This window comes from Mustelus asterias, chromosome 23 (genome assembly GCF_964213995.1).
Source record: "Mustelus asterias chromosome 23, sMusAst1.hap1.1, whole genome shotgun sequence".
NCBI lineage: Eukaryota > Metazoa > Chordata > Chondrichthyes > Carcharhiniformes > Triakidae > Mustelus > Mustelus asterias.
The window spans coordinates 40,176,790-40,195,842 of NC_135823.1; the positions used below are offsets into that span (position 1 = coordinate 40,176,790).

General features: G+C 41.5%; 1 protein-coding gene across 2 annotated transcripts in view; it reads left to right on the plus strand.

Moving 5' to 3' along the window:
* The first annotated feature begins 8,923 nt into the window (after window positions 1-8,923).
* LOC144510664 (SUMO-conjugating enzyme UBC9-B-like) overlaps window positions 8,924-19,053 on the plus strand; it is a 32,981-nt gene continuing 22,851 nt past the window's right edge. Inside the window, exon 1 of one of the 2 annotated variants that reach the window (XM_078240353.1) lies at window positions 8,924-9,128. The gene's annotated coding sequence lies outside the window, so the exon portion shown is untranslated. Of the gene's footprint in view, window positions 9,129-9,773; window positions 9,782-19,053 lie in introns of those variants that run through there. The other variant, XM_078240354.1, reaches the window with a different exon arrangement.

A 19,053-nucleotide genomic window follows, 5' to 3' on the forward strand; every position in this document is an offset into this window, starting at 1 on the left:
ATGACTACCTGTAGCATAAAGTTGAATTTTAAACATTCCCAGAAAACACAGAAAATTATATTGATATATATAGCAACTGTATCATCACAGGCTGCCAAGTTAGATAAGTATCTAATCGCGATTCAAGCACCAGTCTGGAACACATCATAAATGTGGATGCGCTTAGTTGCCTACTTTTGCTAGAGTGTAGCACCTCCCCCAGTACTGCAGGAAATTGTTATGGCTTTGAATTTATTACACAGTAAGAAGTTTCACAACACCAGGTTAAAGTCCAACAGGTTTATTTGGTAGCAAAAGCCCACCAGAATTTATTGCCAGTTTTGCCGCAGCAAATAAAGTGTTGACCAGCAGGGATCCGCTGTTGTCCAAAGTGAGGCACAGGATTCTAACAGGTTGGGCCAGTGAGCCAGTTTCTGAAAAGACGAAACCAGATATACAAAAGGATGAATTGAGTTGTGAAGATGGCATCATACTTTGGGAAGCCAGAGTAGTTGTCTCTGTAAAAAGAAGAGAGTTGCTCCTAGCCAAATTGCACAATGCCCATCTGGGTATTTCTAAGGTGAAGATATCTGGTGGCCTGGTATTGATGCCGACTTTGAGAGCATTGTCAAGCACTGTGAATAGTGCCAATTGCAACAAAAGTTGCCTGCTGCAGCCCCAATGCACCCTTGGGAGTGGCCTGGCCAGCCATGGGTACGGGTCCATATTAATTATGTTGGTCCATTCATTGGCACAATATTTTTGCTCCTTGTTGATGCACGTTCAAAGTGGATGGAAGTGTTTGAGCTGAAGTCTCCAACACACTACAGCTGAGAAATTATGCAAATATTTTTCCACCCATGGAATACCTGAAATCATAGTGTCTGATAATGGAACAGCCTTCATGAGTGCTGAGTTTCAGAATTTCACCGCGCTCGATGGGTATCAAGCACATTAGGACTTCACCTTACTACCCAAAATCCAATGGACTGGCTGAATGAGCCATCCAAACCTTTAAGTCAGGCCTAAAGAAGCAGGCAGGAGGGACCCTGGAGACCAGAATCTCACAATTACTTCTGGGCTATAGTACCACTCCACATGCAACAATGGGAGTCCTGCCAGCAGAGTTGTTAATGAACTGTTATCTCAGAACGAGACTGAGCCTTGTGTTTCCAAATTTGCCTGGGAGGGTAGAAGCTAGCCAAAGCAGTCAGAAGGCAAACCATGATTCATGTAAGTCAGCACCGTTGTTTTCAGCGGAAGAAGCCATGTTATATCAATTATATCCAAAACTGGACCCCTGTCTTATCAAGTGGACGTAGAAGGAAGGATCTCCAGAAACACACACACCATTTGAGAGAGCAAGAGTTGTCCCAGCAGCTAGTACTGCCATCAGGAGCTATATTGCCATCTGGGAATGTTGTTGATTATCCAAACACTGAAGTACCTGGTCTTCCAATGGCAGTCCCAACCGACCTCTCCATGGAGACAGACAGACAGAACTGCCTGTGCCTGAAGAGATACCTGTCATTGTGGTTTCAGCTGACAGCAATCTTGAGGAAACATTCCAAGCAGAGGAGTTACATCGCTCCACACGGATTCGGAAACCCCCTGAAAGACTTAATTTATAATTGACTGAATTTATGTACTAAATGTTTAATTATCTTGGACTACGTAAATTTGACATTTGTATAAAAGGACTTAAGGGGGGAAGGATGTGGTGATTGTCCCTTTAAGGATCCATCTGCCGTATAAGGGTCATATGTCCCAGGAACCAATCGGGGAGCAAGGTGAGGGATCATCCTGGTGAACTCAGGTTTCTGTTCCAGAACATTGTCGAAATCTGAATGGCAGCCATGGGGCTGAAAACCAGTACTATAGTTGGATGTAAATGGATATTGCAGTTGTTATTTACCTAACTGGTGAACTGGAATTGTTACAATATGTCTACCTGGAATCATGTCCATCTGGTCTGTTATTTCCCCTCAGAACTTATCTCTCCCAAATCCATGCATACGCTCTTGTAATTCTATATTTCTACGAGTGGTTCTTTACTCTTTCTGCTTTAGGGCAGAATTCCTTAATTTCATGGGTGAATAAACATGTGGAGGGGCAGCCAGACCCTTGACACACATCTTTAGGATAAAGTGTTTAGATATGTGGCCAGATAGGCCCAACGAGCAATTGGACACTCTTAATTAAACTGCTGAGGAAACTGAGCAAGGGTCACTGGGAACCCGGACAGGCTAAGGCCAAAAACGATACAGGTCAGGGCATGCCCCAGCAGCAGAGATCGAAAGGACTTGAACCTGACCATATTTGTCAGATAGTTGATATTCCATGATTTCGGCCAGACTCTCTGGTTCCTAGGGTTCCCTATTTGGAGGGGGGGGGCGAATGGAATATGCATACCTGGCAATGGACACCTAGAGTGCATCCTGCATCCTCCAAATAAGGAATTTGCAACCTCATTGAATGCTGTGACCCCCGCCCCCTTCAGTAACTTCATTGGCTGGGAGCCAGAGAATCTTCTGGATGGGCATGAAGAGGGGGATAAGAATAGACACCTGGAGACCACCCCAGCGAAAACTCAGCACGACCCACAGCGAGGAAGACTACAGATAAGACCCAGTGACGGATGGGCGAGGGCATACGAGAATCACCTTCGCAGACGAGGACCCTGAAATGGCAGAGGCTCAGAGAATTAGATCCGCTGCGGGATCAAATTCATCAGCACGGGTAGTATGAGAATCTTAGGCAAATAGAGGGAAGATAGTTTGGGAAAAGTAACTATTAATATTTATTGAACTTATTAATAAAATTGAGTTGAGTCTCAAAGCGAGGCTTGTCCTTTTGTTCAACCAGTAAATAAGGGCACCTGGGTAAAGTGTTTGAGATATACAAATTGGTCAAAGTGTCTGTTTACCAGACAACAGGTACGAAGAGTATATTTCCAAAACCTTTGTGTTTTCTGTTCCTGCCGCACCTAGCCCTCTACTTGCTAATGTGTATCAAGACGGTGAACCTTGTCACCGCTCAAACATGAGGAGCAGCACAATCCTGTTTTAAACATCAAAACTTAATCTTTAAGAGACTGCCCTCATGTGGTCCACAGCCACGAAGAATCAGCAGTATCCCTCAGCCCAGAGCTCGTGATGTAACCCCATAAACTACAATTTGAATCAGATTCTCATCTACAGCTGCTTTCAATTTGGATAAACTTTAGTGGTGCTTCTTCCCTTTGAATTGCTGCTGAGCTATGGTTATGAGCATTCAAAGCACTTTGCACAATCTCAGGATGTCCAAAAGTGCTTCACAGCCAGGGAAATACAGGTGGAGGTTCTGTTACAATCCCAGACTAGAATCCCAGATTGAATTATGACCTAGTTAGGGACCAGTAACTTTTTGTTTAATAAACAAAATTTGAAATCCCAGTTAATTACTAAGAAATCCACAAGATTCCATAGTTTTACACAGGCACAAGACATGCTACTATATGGAAATCAACAAATTAAACAATAAGAACTCTCAATAATAAGGAAAATACTGCAGATCCTGAAATCAAAAACAAGAACAGAGGATATTGGAAAAACTCAACAGGTCTGCCAGCATCTATTAGGAGAGAAACAGAATTAACTTTTCAGGTCCTTACTCTGTCAGAATGGGAGGGTGAATGTGTTAGAGCTGTAGGAATTGCAACAAAAAGTAGCAACTTTAAGAACAAAAGACAGATGTCCTGGTGTGAGAGCGGGGGGGGGGGGGGGGTGCATTGAAGCAATACATGTACGGAATATTAATTAAAAGGGTTTTTAAGATGGAGGAGAAAGGACAAAATCTAAAGCTGCTGAGCTCAACATTGAGTCCCAAGGGCTGCGACGTGCCTAACCAGAAGATGAGATGCTGATCCTACAGTTTGCGCCAGGCTTCACTGGAGCATTGCAGCAGTGATGTGGAGATGCCGGCGTTGGACTGGGGTAAACACAGTAAGAAGTTTAACAACACCAGGTTAAAGTCCAACAGGTTTATTTGGTAACAAAAGCCACACAAGCTTTCGGAGCTCCAACCCCTTCTTCAGGTGAGTGCACCTGAAGAAGGGGCTTGGAGCTCCGAAAGCTTGTGTGGCTTTTGCTACCAAATAAACCTGTTGGACTTTAACCTGGGGTTGTTAAACTTCTTACTGCATTGCAGCAGGCCAAGGACAGACATGTAAGCATGAGAGCAAGGTGCTGAATTAAAATGGCACGCAACAGGAAGATTAGGGTCACGCTTGTGGGACTGATATAAATATCTATCTTGTACTCTAAAATCCAGAATTAACATGCTGTAAACATGAATTAACAGGCAAACTGTGGTCAAACTGTTTGGGCGGCACGGTAGCACAGTGGTTAGCACTGCTGCTTCACAGCTCCAGGGACCTGAGTTCGATTCCCGGCTTGGTCACTGTCTGTGTGGAGTTTGCACGTTCTCCTCGTGTCTGCGTGGGTTTTCTCCGGGTACTCCGGTTTCCTCCCACAGTCCAAAGATGTGCGGGTTAGGTTGATTGGCCATGCTAAAATTGCCCCTTGGTGTCCTGAGATGCGTAGGTTAGAGGGATTAGTGGGTAAAATATATGTAGGGATATGGGGGTAGGGCCTGGGTGGGATTGTGGTCGGTGCAGACTCAATGGGCCGAATGGCCTCTTTCTGTACTGTAGGGATTCTATGATTCAAACAAATCACAAATTGCATCCTAAATGACAGATACAACCAGGACAGGTCCTACAAATTTCTTAACAACCCACCCAGATGATAGTGAATCACAAAACTTCTTCAAAACTCTGTCTCCCTCATTGTCTTTCAAAGATCTGGCTTCTGGTTCCCCCTCAGAAGCATATCCAACTCAGTCTGTCTCTATAATTGCTCGCCTCCCACTTATTCCATCTCTTCTGAGACTGCCTCCCACTGGATTCACAGCATCTCATCACCAGCACAATTCCAGCTGTTCCGAGCAGATCGCCAAGTGCCCACAGGCTTTCCTTTGTCCTGACCGCCAGGTCACAAGCAGAGAGCTTCCTTTCAGCTACAATAAGCTGATAAGTGCCTCGGCTTCCCTGAGCTCCACTGCCCAGCAGTACAAACCAGGAATCTTCCAACACCTTCTCGCCTCCTCATGGGCTTCCCTTAGCTTCTACTGCACAGAGCTGCCAAATTGCTCCCAGGGCTTCTGAGCCCACAGCACTTCAGCTGTATGGAGCCAGCCACCTTCTCTGACTGCTTCTTACTAACCTTGAAGTAACTGTTGTTCACTAACCCTTGAATTGATTTGTGTGACCTATTTAAAATATCCCATTACGATTCCGCCCCAATGGTTGAATGTAACAACTATTGGAACGTTTTTTGACTTGAATTTTACGATCTCCAGCCAACCAACTGCCATGAACAGAGACAGAAAAAAAATATTTCATCACAGTACTTTTAGAATGTGGAAATGTGATTATCGTCCATCGGCAGTGCAGCGTTTAATGGTGGAATTATTCTGTTTTCTCTGAGGTTGCAATAAAAAAACCCTCAAAACGTATTATGGCGACACAAGAATGAACGATCCAAAGGAGAGGTGGGGTGACCAAAAGCTCAGTCAATGAAGAGGGTTTAAGGAGGAGAGGCATTGGGGGATTTAGAAAGGAATTCCAGAGTTTGGAGTCTGGGCAACTAAAGGCATAGCTGCCAATGATGTGTCAAGTGTAAGGGATGCACAGATCATAAGAAATAGGACCACGAGTAGGCCATTTGGCCCACCAAGCCTGCTCCACCATTCAATAAAATCATGGCTGATCTGATTGTGACCTGAACTTCACTTTCCTGCATGTCCCCCATATAACCCTAAATTCCCTTGTTGATTAACAATCTGTCTAACTCAGTCTTGAATATATTTAATGATTCAGCCTCTGTGGAAAAATAATTCCAAAGACTAACAGAGGAGGAATTTCTCCTCCTCTGAGAGAAGGGATTCCACCACATTTCCGTCTTAAATGGGAGACCCCTCATTCTGAAACTGTGCCCCCATTTCTAGATACCCCCACAAAAGGAGATATTTTAGCATCTACCTTGTCAAGACCCCTCAGAATCTTATATGGTTCAATAACGAAAGTTCAGAATCCGGAGTGGAAAATTTTAGGATGCACCTTTGGTGCTGGATCACTGTTGGATAGAAATCGGTAAATGGACTGGGCAGAGGTGAGGCCATGTGTGGATTTAAACACAATGATCAGGATTTAAATATTGATACATTGTGGCCACCAGGTCATAATGCAAAGGAGTAGAAGTAGGCCATTCGGCCAATCGAATCTGCTCCACCATTCAATGAGATCATGACTGATCTGATATGGTCATCCTCAAGTCCTGCTTTATCCCCATAACCCTTGATTCCCTTACTGATTAAAAATCTATCTCAGCGTTGAGCATAGTTAACGACCCAGCTTCTACAACCCTCTGCGGTAAAGAATTCCATGGATTCACTACACTCTGAGAGAAGAAATTCCTCCTCCTCTATCTTAAATGGGCAACCCCTTGTTCTGAGATTACGCCTCTGGTCCTAGACTCTCCCACAAAAGGAAACAACATCTCAGCATCTACCGTGTCAAGCCCCCTGAGAATTCTATATGTCTTAATAAGTTTGCCTCCCATTCTTCTAAGCCCCAATGAGTAGAAGTATAACTCTCCACCTCGATCCCTTTGTTTTCATTTCATTTAATTTTTCACTGTTCCCTACCTTTCATTTCTTTATTGTCTTGCTTTATTTTTCTTTCCCCCACCCATTCTTTCCCCTTATTTTACCCCCTTTCCTTACCTTTTCTCCACCTTTCCCCCTTTTTCTCAATTTTACCTCTCTCCCACTCATCCCCCCCTCCCCCCACATCTTCATCTGTTACAGCTTACCCTCTGGTTTCAGCTTCTCTGCCATTTGGCCATGCACACCTTCTATTCTCTCTATGGACTGCCATTAGCAGCATTTCCCCTTGTTTTTGTGACTATAGAATCATAGAAAATCATAGAAACCCTACAGTGCAGAAGGAGGCCATTCAGCCCATCGAGTCTCCACCGACCACAATCCCACCCAGACCCTACCCCCATACCCCTACATATTTACCCACTAATCCCTCAAACCTACACATCTCAGGACTCTGAGGGGTAAATTTTTGGCATGACCAATCAACCTAACCCGCACATCTTTGGACTCATCTTTCATTCCCTCACCTTGCGGTATAAATATCTCCCACTTTCTATGCCTTTTAGCTTTGACAAAGGGTCATCTGGACTCAAAACGTCAGCTCTTTTCCCTCCTTACAGATGCTGCCAGACCTGCTGAAATTTTCCAGCATTTTCTCTTTTGGTTTCAAATTCCAGCTCCGCAGTAATTTGATTTTATTAATTAAAGTGGGGAGTTAGCTCATGTGGAGAATGAACATGGGCACAGACCCATTGAACTAAATGGCCGCTTTGCTGCAGTGTCAAATATACAGGCTATTTGTGGCAGAAATGTCTTATACAGTAATCTCAGAATAAGGGGTCGCCCATTCACCTGATGAAGGAGCAGTGCTCCAAAAGCTCGTGATTCCAAATAAACCTGTTGGACTTTAACCTGGTGTTGTGGGACTTCTTACTGTGCCCACCACAGTCCAACGCCAGCATCTGGCGTTGGACTGTGGTGGGCACAGTTTTGCCCACGAGAAAAAGCCCAGCTTCAAAAATTGCCACAATATTTAGTCTTGACCCCATTTTTTGCTGAGCTGTGAGGTCTCTCTTTGCCCTCACAAAGATGTAAAAGCAAATGAGGGAAAGATAATGTCCACAATCCACTGGGCACAGAGTTATTTTGGGGGATGGTGGTATTTATAGAATCCCTAAAATGCAGAAGGAGGCCATTCAGCCCATCAAGTCTGCACCGATCACAATCTCACCCAGGTCCTATTCCCATAACCCCACATATTTACCCTGCTAATCCCCCAGATGCTAGGGTCAATTTAGCACGGTCAATCAACCTAACCCGTAAATCTTTGGACTGTGGGAGGAAACCGGAGCACCCAGAGGAAACCCATGCTGACAAGGGGAGATCGTGCAAACACCACACACCACACAGGACTTGGGGCCAGAATTGAACGTGGGTCCCTGGCACCGTGAGGCAGTATTGCTAACCACTGTGCCACCGTGCCACACCCCCCCCCCCCCACCATTTTATTGAAGTTCTGGATCAATCTGGAGCTTCTGAGACATGCAACCAGCAGCTAGAACTAGAAAACCTGAGTGCAATATGCACAGCAAGATACCAGAACAGCAAGGGAAACTAACCATTGACCAGTAGGCTGCCAAACACTCTTACTTCAAGCAGAGGTTAGAGGTTATGAGGCTAAGTCTAAGGCATTTGGGGTCAGAGGTTATGGGCCAGTGTCTGAGACCCTCGAGGTCAGAGGTTATGGGCCAGTGTCAGAGGCCCTCGGGGTCAGAGGTTATGGGCCAAAGAGACCCTCGAGGTCAGAGATTATGGGCCAGTGTCTGCGACCCTTGGGGTCAGAGGTTATGGGCCAAAGAGACCCTCGGGATCAGAGGTTACTGGCCGGTGTCAGAGACCCTCGGGGTCAGAGGTTACAGGCCGGTGTCAGAGACCCTCGGGGTCGGAGGTCGTGGGCCGGTGTCAGAGACCCTCGGGGTTGGAGGTCATGGGCCGGTGTCAGAGACCCTCGGGGTCGGAAGTCATGGGCTGGTGTCAGAGACCCTCGGGGTCAGAGGTCACGGGCCAGTGTCAGAGACCCTCGGGGTCAGAGGTTACAGGCCGGTGTCAGAGACCCTCGGGGTCAGAGGTCATGGGCCGGTGTCAGAGACCCTCGGGGTCAGAGGTCATGGGTTTAATAAAGTTGTGAAATAGAAAATGCTCGGTTTGGTTTAGGCGGCCAGCGCGGTGCCTGGGTTGATTTTTTTGATAAGGTTGGCAGGTTTATTTTTCCTCCGCGGCCGCAGATCTATCGGGTTCGGCTGCGCGCGGGAAAACGCCAAACAGCGACTGAAATTTCCAGCGCTGCGATCAGGCGCTGCAGCGGCCACCTTCCTCCGGAGGCCTCGGGCTTCGGTTTGAAGAGCGGCTCGAGGCGGAAAGAGCGGCACCGCGGGAGGCACCGAGTGAGTAAAAACATATATATCATATAATATATACAATATATACCGTGTGTGTGAGGAAATATATATAACATCTAAATCCCGGGAGGCACCGAGTGAGTAAAAATATACATAATATATACAATATATACCGAGTGAGTGAGGAAATATATAATATATCTAAATCCCGGGAGGCAGTGAGTCAGTAAAAATATATATACATATATATCATATAATATATACCGTGTGAGTGAGGAAATATATATAAATCCTGGGAGGCACCGAGTGAGTAAAAATATATATAATATATACCATGTGAGTGAGGAAATATATACACCGTGGGAGGCACCGAGTGAGTAAAACTATGCATAATATATATCATATAATATATACTGAGTGAGTGAAGAAATATATAATATATCTAAATCCCGGGAGGCACTGAGTGAGTAAAAATATACATATATATCATATATACCGTGTGAGTGAGTAAATATATACATATACACTGCGGGAGGCACCGAGTGAGTAAAATTATATAACATATACATAATATATACTGAGTGAGTAAATATATACATATACACTGCGGGAGGCACCGAGTGAGTAAAATTATATAACATATACATAATATATACTGAGTGAGGAAATATACACATATACACTGCGGGAGGCACCGAGTGAGTAAAATTATATAACATATACATAATATATACTGAGTGAGGAAATATACACATATACACTGTATATATATATATATAATACAATTATATACCGTGTCAGTGAGGAAATATATATAATATATCTAAATCAATCCCGGGAGGTACAGAGTGAGTAAAAATACATATAATATATATATAATATCATACAATATATACCGTGTGAGTGAGGAAATATATATAATATATCTAAATCCCGGGAGGTACCGAGTGAGTAAATACATATATACATATATATAATATAATACAATACGATATATACCGAGTGAGTAAATACATATATATATATATATAATACAATATATATTGAGTGAGTAAATACATATAATATATCATACAATATATACTGTGAGTAAGGAAATATATATAATATATCTAAATCCCATGAGGTACCGAGTGAGTAAATACATATAATATAATATATACCGAGTGAGTAAGGAAATATATATAAATCCCAGGAGGTACCAAGTGAGTAAATATATATAATATACCATGTGAGTGAGTAAATATATATAAATCCCGGGAGGTACCGAGTGAGTAAATATAATATATACCGTGTGAGTGAGGAAATATATATTATATATCTAAATCCCGGGAGGTACCGAGTGAGAGAGTGAGTAAATACAATATATATAAATCAATCCCGGGAGGAACCGTGTGAGTGAGTATATATATACAAATACACCCCGGGAGGTACTAAGTGAGGTAATGTATACACCATGTGATTGAGTATATATAGAGGTACCGTGTGCGAAAGTGAGTAAATTTATATACCGTGTGAGTGAGTATATTATTTTACTCACTCACAAGGTATATATATTTACTCACTTTCTCACACGGTACATATAATACCTATAAATCAATCCTGGGAGGTACTGTGAGAGAGTGAGTAAATATATGTACTATAACATACATTGTGAAAGTATATATATAATATAATATATATCAATCCCGAGAGGTACAGAATGAGAGAGTAAATATAATATATAAAATATATATAAATCCCGGAGACACACTGTGTGAGAGAGTGAGTAAATATATACACGATAACATACACTGTGAAAGTATATATATAATACAATATATATGAATCCCAGAGACACACCGTGTGAGAGATTGAGTAAATATATATAATGTATAAATCCAGGAGACACACTGTCTGAGAGAGTGCGTAAATATATATAATATATAAATCAATCCCCGGAGACACACCGTGTGAGAGAGTGAGTAAATATATATAATATATAAATCCCGGGGGACACAGTGTGAGTGAGTAAATATATATATAATATATAAATCCAGGAGACACACTGTCTGAGAGAGTAAGTAAATATATATAATGTATGAATCCCGGAGACACACTGTGAGAGAGTGAGTAAATATATATAATGTATGAATCCCGGAGACACACCGTGTGAGAGAGTGAGTAAATATATATAATGTATGAATCCCGGAGACACACAGTGTGAGAGAGTGAGTAAATATATATTATATATAAATCCCGGAGACCCACCGTGTGGGAGAGTGAGTAAATATCATAGAAATCATAGAAACCCTACAGTGCAGAAGGAGGCCATTCGGCCCATCGAGTCTGCACCGACCACAATCCCACCCAGGCCCTACCCCCACATATTTACCCACTAATCCCTCTAACCTACGCATCTCAGAACTCTAAGGGGCAATTTTTTTTTTTAACCTGGCCAATCAACCTAACCCGCACATCTTTGGACTGTGGGAGGAAACCGGAGCACCCGCAGGAAACCCACGCAGACACGAGGAGAATGTGCAAACTCCACACAGACAGTGACCTGAGCCGGGAATCGAACCCGGGACCTTGGAGCTGTGAAGCAGCAGTGCTAACCACTGTGCTACCGTGCCGCCCTCAATATATATAACATTATATATAATATATAATATATATATAATATAACGTATTATATTATATAATATATAATATAGATAATATTATATGTAATATATAATATATATAATATACCGTGCCGCCCTCAATATATATAATATATAAATCCCAGAGACACGCCGTGTGAGAGAGTGAGTAAATATATATAATGTATAAATCCTGGGAGACACAATGTGTGAGAGAGTGAGTAAGTATATATGATATATAAATCCCGGAGACACACCGTGTGAGAGAATGAGTAAATATATATAATATATAAATCCCGGAGACACACCGTGTGAGAGAGTGAATAAATATATATAATATATAAACCCCGGAGACACACCGTGAGAGAGAGTGAGTAAATATATATAATATATAAATCCCAGGGGACACACCGTGAGAGAGAGTGAGTTAATATATATAATGTACAAATCCCGGAGACACACTGTGTGAGAGAGTGAGTAAGTATATATGATATATAAATCCCGGAGACACACTGTATAAGAGAGTGAGTAAATATATATAATATATAAATCCCGGAGACACACCGTGTGAGCGAGTGAGTAAATATATATAATATATAAATCCCGGAGACACACCGTGTGAGCGAGTGAGTAAATATATATAATATATAAATCCTGGAGACACACTGTGTGAGAGAGTGAGTAAATATATATAATATATAAATCAATCCCCGGAGACACACCGTGTGAGAGAGTGAGTAAATATATATAATATATAAATCCTGGGGGACACTGTCTGAGAGAGTGAGTAAATATATATAATATATAAATCCCGGGGGACACAGTGTGAGGCAGTGAGTAAATATATATAATATATAAATCCCGGAGACACTCTGTGTGAGAGAGTGAGTTAATATATATAATATATAAATCAATCCCCGGAGACACACCGTGTGAGGGAGTGAGTAAATATATATAATATATAAATCAATCCCCGGAGACACACCGTGTGAGAGAGTGAGTAAATATATATAATATATAAATCCCGGGGGACACTGTCTGAGAGAGTGAGTAAATATATATAATATATAAATCCCGGAGACACACTGTCTGAGAAAGTGAGTAAATATATATAATATATAAATCCCGGGGGACACAGTGTGAGAGAGTGAGTAAATGTATATAATATATAAATCCCGGAGACACACCGTGTGAGAGAGTGAGTAAATATCTATAATATATAAATCCCGGAGACACACCGTGTGAGAGAGTGAGTAAATATATATAATATATAAATCCTGGAGACACACCGTGTGAGAGAGTGAGTAAATATATATAATATATAAATCCCGGAGACACAGCGTGTGAGAGAGTGGGTAAATATATATAATGTATGAATCCCGGAGACACACCGTGTGAGAGAGTGAGTAAATATATATAATATATAAATACCGGGGGACACAGTGTGAGGGAGTGAGTAAATATATATAATATATAAATCCCGGAGACACACTGTCTGAGAGAGTGAGTAAATATATATAATATATAAATCCCGGGGGACGCAGTGTGAGGGAGTGAGTAAATATATATAATATATAAATCCCGGAGACACACCGTGTGAGAGAGTGAGTAAATATATATAATATATAAATCCCGGAGACACACCGTGTGAGAGAGTGAGTAAATATATATAATTTATAAATCCCCGGAGACACACAGTCTGAGAGAATGAGTAATTATATATAATATATAATTCCCGGAGACACACCATGTGAGAGAGTGAGTAAATATATATAATATATAAATCCCCGGAGACACACAGTCTGAGAGAGTGAGTAAATATATATAATATATAAATCCCGGAGACACACTGTGTGAGAGAGTGAGTAAGTATATATAATATATAAATCCCGGAGACACACTGTGTGAGAGAGTGAGTAAATATATATAATATATAAATCCCGGAGACACACCGTGTGAGAGAGTGAGTAAATATATATAATATATAAATCCCGGAGACACACAGTCTGAGAGAGTGAGTAAATATATATAATATATAAACCCCCGGAGACACACAGTCTGAGAGAGTGAGTAATTATATATAAATCCCGGAGACACACCGTGTGAGAGAGTGAGTAAATATATATAATATATAAATCCCGGAGACACAGAGAGAGAGAGTGAGTAAATATATATAATATATAAATCAATCGCCGGAGATACACTGTGTGAGAGAGTGAGTAAATATATATAATATATAAATCCCGGAGACACTCCGTGAGAGAGAGTGAGTAAATATATATAATATATAAATCCCGGAGACACACCGTGTGAGAGAGTGAGTAAATATATATAATATATAAATCCCCGGAGACACACAGTCTGAGAGAGTGAGTAATTATATATAATATATAAATCCCGGAGACACTCCGTGAGAGAGAGTGAGTAAATATATATAATATATAAATCCCGGAGACACACCGTGTGAGAGAGTGAGTAAATATATATAATATATAAATCCCCGGAGACACACAGTCTGAGAGAGTGAGTAATTATATATAATATATAAATCCCGGAGACACACCGTGTGAGCGAGTGAGTAAATATATATAATATATAAATCCCGGGGGACACAGTGTGAGAGAGTGAGTAAATATATATAATATATAAATCCCGGAGACACACTGTGTGAGGCAGTGAGTAAATATATATAATATATAAATCCCGGAGACACACCGTGTGAGAGAGTGAGTAAATATATATAATATATAAATCCTGGAGACACACTGTGTGAGAGAGTGAGTAAATATATATAATATATAAATCAATCCCCGGAGACACACCGTGTGAGAGAGTGAGTAAATATATATAATATATAAATCCCGGGGGACACAGTGTGAGAGAGTGAGTAAATGTATATAATATATAAATCCCGGAGACACACCGTGAGAGAGAGTGAGTAAATATATATAATATATAAATCCCAGAGACACACCGTGTGAGAGAGTGAGTAAATATATATAATATATAAATCCCGGAGACACACCGTGTGAGAGAGTGAGTAAATATATATAATATATAAATCCCGGAGGCACAGCGTGTGAGAGAGTGGGTAAATATATATAATGTATGAATCCCGGAGACACACCGTGTGAGAGAGTGAGTAAATATATATAATATATAAATCCCGGAGACACACCGTGTGAGAGAGTGAGTAAATATATATAATATATAAATCCCCGGAGACACACAGTCTGAGAGAGTGAGTAATTATATATAATATATAAATCCCGGAGACACACCGTGTGAGAGAGTGAGTAATTATATATAATATATAAATCCCCGGAGACACACAGTCTGAGAGAGTGAGTAAGTATATATAATATATAAATCCCGGAGACACACTGTGTGAGAGAGTGAGTAAATATATATAATATATAAATCCCGGGGGACACAGTGTGAGAGAGTGAGTAAGTATATATAATATATAAATCCCGGAGACACACCGTGAGAGAGAGTGAGTAAATATATATAATATATAAATCCCGGAGACACACCGTGTGAGAGAGTGAGTAAATATATATAATATATAAATCCCGGAGACACACAGTCTGAGAGAGTGAGTAAATATATATAATATATAAATCCCCGGAGAGACACAGTCTGAGAGAGTGAGTAAATATATATAATATATAAATCCCGGAGACACAGAGAGAGAGAGTGAGTAAATATATATAATATATAAATCAATCCCCGGAGACACACTGTGTGAGAGAGTGAGTAAATATATATAATATATAAATCCCGGGGGACACAGTGTGAGAGAGTGAGTAAATATATATAATATATAAATCCCGGGGGACACACCGTGTGAGAGAGTGAGTAAATATATATAATATATAAATCCCGGAGACACACCGTGTGAGAGAGTGAGTAAATATATATAATATATAAATCCCAGAGACACACCGTGTGAGAGAGTCAGTAAATATATATAATATATAAATCCCGGAGACACACAGTGTGAGAGAGTGAGTAAATATATATAATATATAAATCCCAGAGACACACCGTGTGAGAGAGTGAGTAAATATATATAATATATATAAATCCCCGGAGACACACCGTGAGAGAGAGTGAGTAAATATATATAATATATAAATCCCAGGGGACACAGTTTGAGAGAGAGTGAGTAAATATATATATTCAAATCCCAGGGGACACAGTGTGAGAGAGTGAGTAAATATATATAATATATAAATCCCGAAGACACCCCGTGTGAGAGAGTGAGTAAATATATATAATATAAATCCTGAAGACACACCGCGTGAGAGAGTGAGTAAATATATATAATATATAAATCCGGGGGACACACTGTCTGAGAGAGTGAGTAAATATATATAATATATAAATCCCGGAGACACACCGTGTGAGAGAGTGAGTAAATATATATAATATATAAATCCCGAAGACACACCGTGTGAGAGAGTGAGTAAATATATATAATATATAAATCCTGGAGACACACTGCGTGAGAGAGTGAGTACATATATATAATATATAAAACCTGGAGACACACAGTGTGAGAGAGTGAGTAAATATATCTAATATATAAATCCCCGGAGACACACCGTGAGAGAGAGTGAGTAAATATATATAATATATAAATCCCAGGGGACACAGTGTGAGAGAGAGTGAGTAAATATATATAATATATAAATCCCAGGGGACACAGTGTGAGAGAGTGAGTAAATATATATAATATATAAATCCCGAAGACACACCGTGTGAGAGAGTGAGTAAATATATATAATATATAAATCCCGAAGACACACCGTGTGAGAGAGTGAGTAAATATATATAATATATAAATCCCGGAGACACACTGTGTGAGAGAGTGAGTACATATATATAATATATAAATCGCAGAGACACACTGTCTGAGAGAGTGAGTTAATATATATAATATATAAATCCCGGGACGCATAGAGAGATTGTGAGAGAGAGACTGATATATACAGATCAATCCAGGAAGCACAGAGAGAGAGATTGAGAATATAATATATAAATCCCGGGAAGCACTATGCAAGTGAGTTTATATATATAAGTATAGATCAACCCAGGAAAGTCACACCATGAGAGAGAGAGAGTAAATATATAATATATATATCCTGGGAGGTACCGAGTCCGAGTTATAGATCAACCCGGGTGGTACCGTGTGAGACAAAGTGAGTTTTATCTATATAGATCAATCAATAGAGAGATCCATTTCGGGCTGAGAGAGTGAGTGTGTGTAAATATAAATAGATATAGAAAGATTTTGGGCTAAGAGGGTGAGTGATATGTATAATATACTTAGATATTTATCAATCATGGGCTGAGAGTCAAAGTGAGAATGCATATATAAATATATTATATATATGGATCAATCCTGGGTTGAGAGAGAGAGACAGAGTGCGGACGAGTAAATATATGTAATAGATATATATATATATAGATCAGTGTGAGGTGTGTGTTCTACTGCCTCCTGTTTATGTGTGCTTTTTACTGCCTCCTGTGTCTGTGTGTGCTCTTTACTGCCTCCTGTGTCTGTGTGTGTTCTTTACTGCCTCCTGTGTGTGTGTTCTTTACTGCCTCCTGTGTGTGTGTGTGTTCTTTACTGCCTCCTGTGTGTGTTTTTACTGCCTCCTGTGTGTGTTCTTTACTGCCTCCTGTGTGTGTGCTTTACTGCCTCCTGTGTGTGTGCTTTACTGCCTCCTGTGTGTGTTCTTTACTGCCTCCTGTGTGTGTGTTTTACTGCCTCCTGTGTGTGCTCTTTACTGCCTCCTGTGTGTGCTCTTTACTGCCTCCTGTGTGTGTTCTTTGCTGCCTCCTGTGTGTGCTCTTTACTGCCTCCTGTGTGTGTGTGTTTACTGCCTCCTGTGTGTGTTCTTTACTGCCTCCTGTGTGTGTTCTTTACTGCCTCCTGTGTGTGCTCTTTACTGCCTCCTGTGTGTGTTCTTTACTGCCTCCTGTGTGTGCTCTTTACTGCCTCCTGTGTGTGTTCTTTACTGCCTCCTGTGTGTGTTCTTTACTGCCTCCTGTGTGTGCTCTTTACTGCCTCCTGTGTGTGCTCTTTACTGCCTCCTGTGTGTGCTCTTTACTGCCTCCTGTGTGTGCTCTTTACTGCCTCCTGTGTGTTCTTTACCGCCTCCTGTGTGTGCTCTTCACCGCCTCCTGTGTGTGCTCTTCACCGCCTCCTGTGTGTGCTCTTTACCGCCTCCTGTGTGTGTGTTCTTTACTGCCTCCTGTGTGTGTTCTTTACTGCCTCCTGTGTGTGTTCTTTACTGCCTCCTGTGTGTGTGTTCTTTACTGCCTCCTGTGTGTGTGTTCTTTACTGCCTCCTGTGTGTGTGTTCTTTACTGCCTCCTGTGTGTGTTCTTTACTGCCTCCTGTGTGTGTGTGTTCTTTACTGCCTCCTGTGTGTGTGTGTTCTTTACTGCCTCCTGTGTGTGTGTGTTCTTTACTGCCTCCTGTGTGTGTGTGTTCTTTACTGCCTCCTGTGTGTGTGTGTTCTTTACTGCCTCCTGTGTGTGTGTGTTCTTTACTGCCTCCTGTGTGTGTGTGTTCTTTACTGCCTCCTGTGTGTGTTCTTTACTGCCTCCTGTGTGTGTGTGTGTGTTCTTTACTGCCTCCTGTGTGTGTGTGTGTGTTCTTTACTGCCTCCTGTGTGTGTGTGTGTGTTCTTTACTGCCTCCTGTGTGTGTGTGTGTGTTTACTGCCTCCTGTGTGTGTTCTTTACTGCCTCCTGTGTGTGTTCTTTACTGCCTCCTGTGTGTGTTCTTTACTGCCTCCTGTGTGTGCTCTTTACTGCCTCCTGTGTGTGCTCTTTACTGCCTCCTGTGTGTTCTTTACTGCCTCCTGTGTGTGTTCTTTACTGCCTCCTGTGTGTGTGTGTGTGTTCTTTACTGCCTCCTGTGTGTGTGTGTGTGTGTTCTTTACTGCCTCCTGTGTGTTTTCTTTACTGCCTCCTGTGTGTGTGTGTGTGTGTGTGTGTTCTTTACTGCCTCCTGTGTGTGTGTGTGTGTTTACTGCCTCCTGTGTGTGTTCTTTACTGCCTCCTGTGTGTGTTCTTTACTGCCTCCTGTGTGTGTTCTTTACTGCCTCCTGTGTGTGCTCTTTACTGCCTCCTGTGTGTGTTCTTTACTGCCTCCTGTGTGTGTTCTTTACTGCCTCCTGTGTGTGTTCTTTACTGCCTCCTGTGTGTGTTCTTTACTGCCTCCTGTGTGTGTACTGCCTCCTGTGTGTGTGTGTGTGTGTACTGCCTCCTGTGTGTGTGTGTGTGTACTGCCTCCTGTGTGTGTGTGTGTACTGCCTCCTGTGTGTGT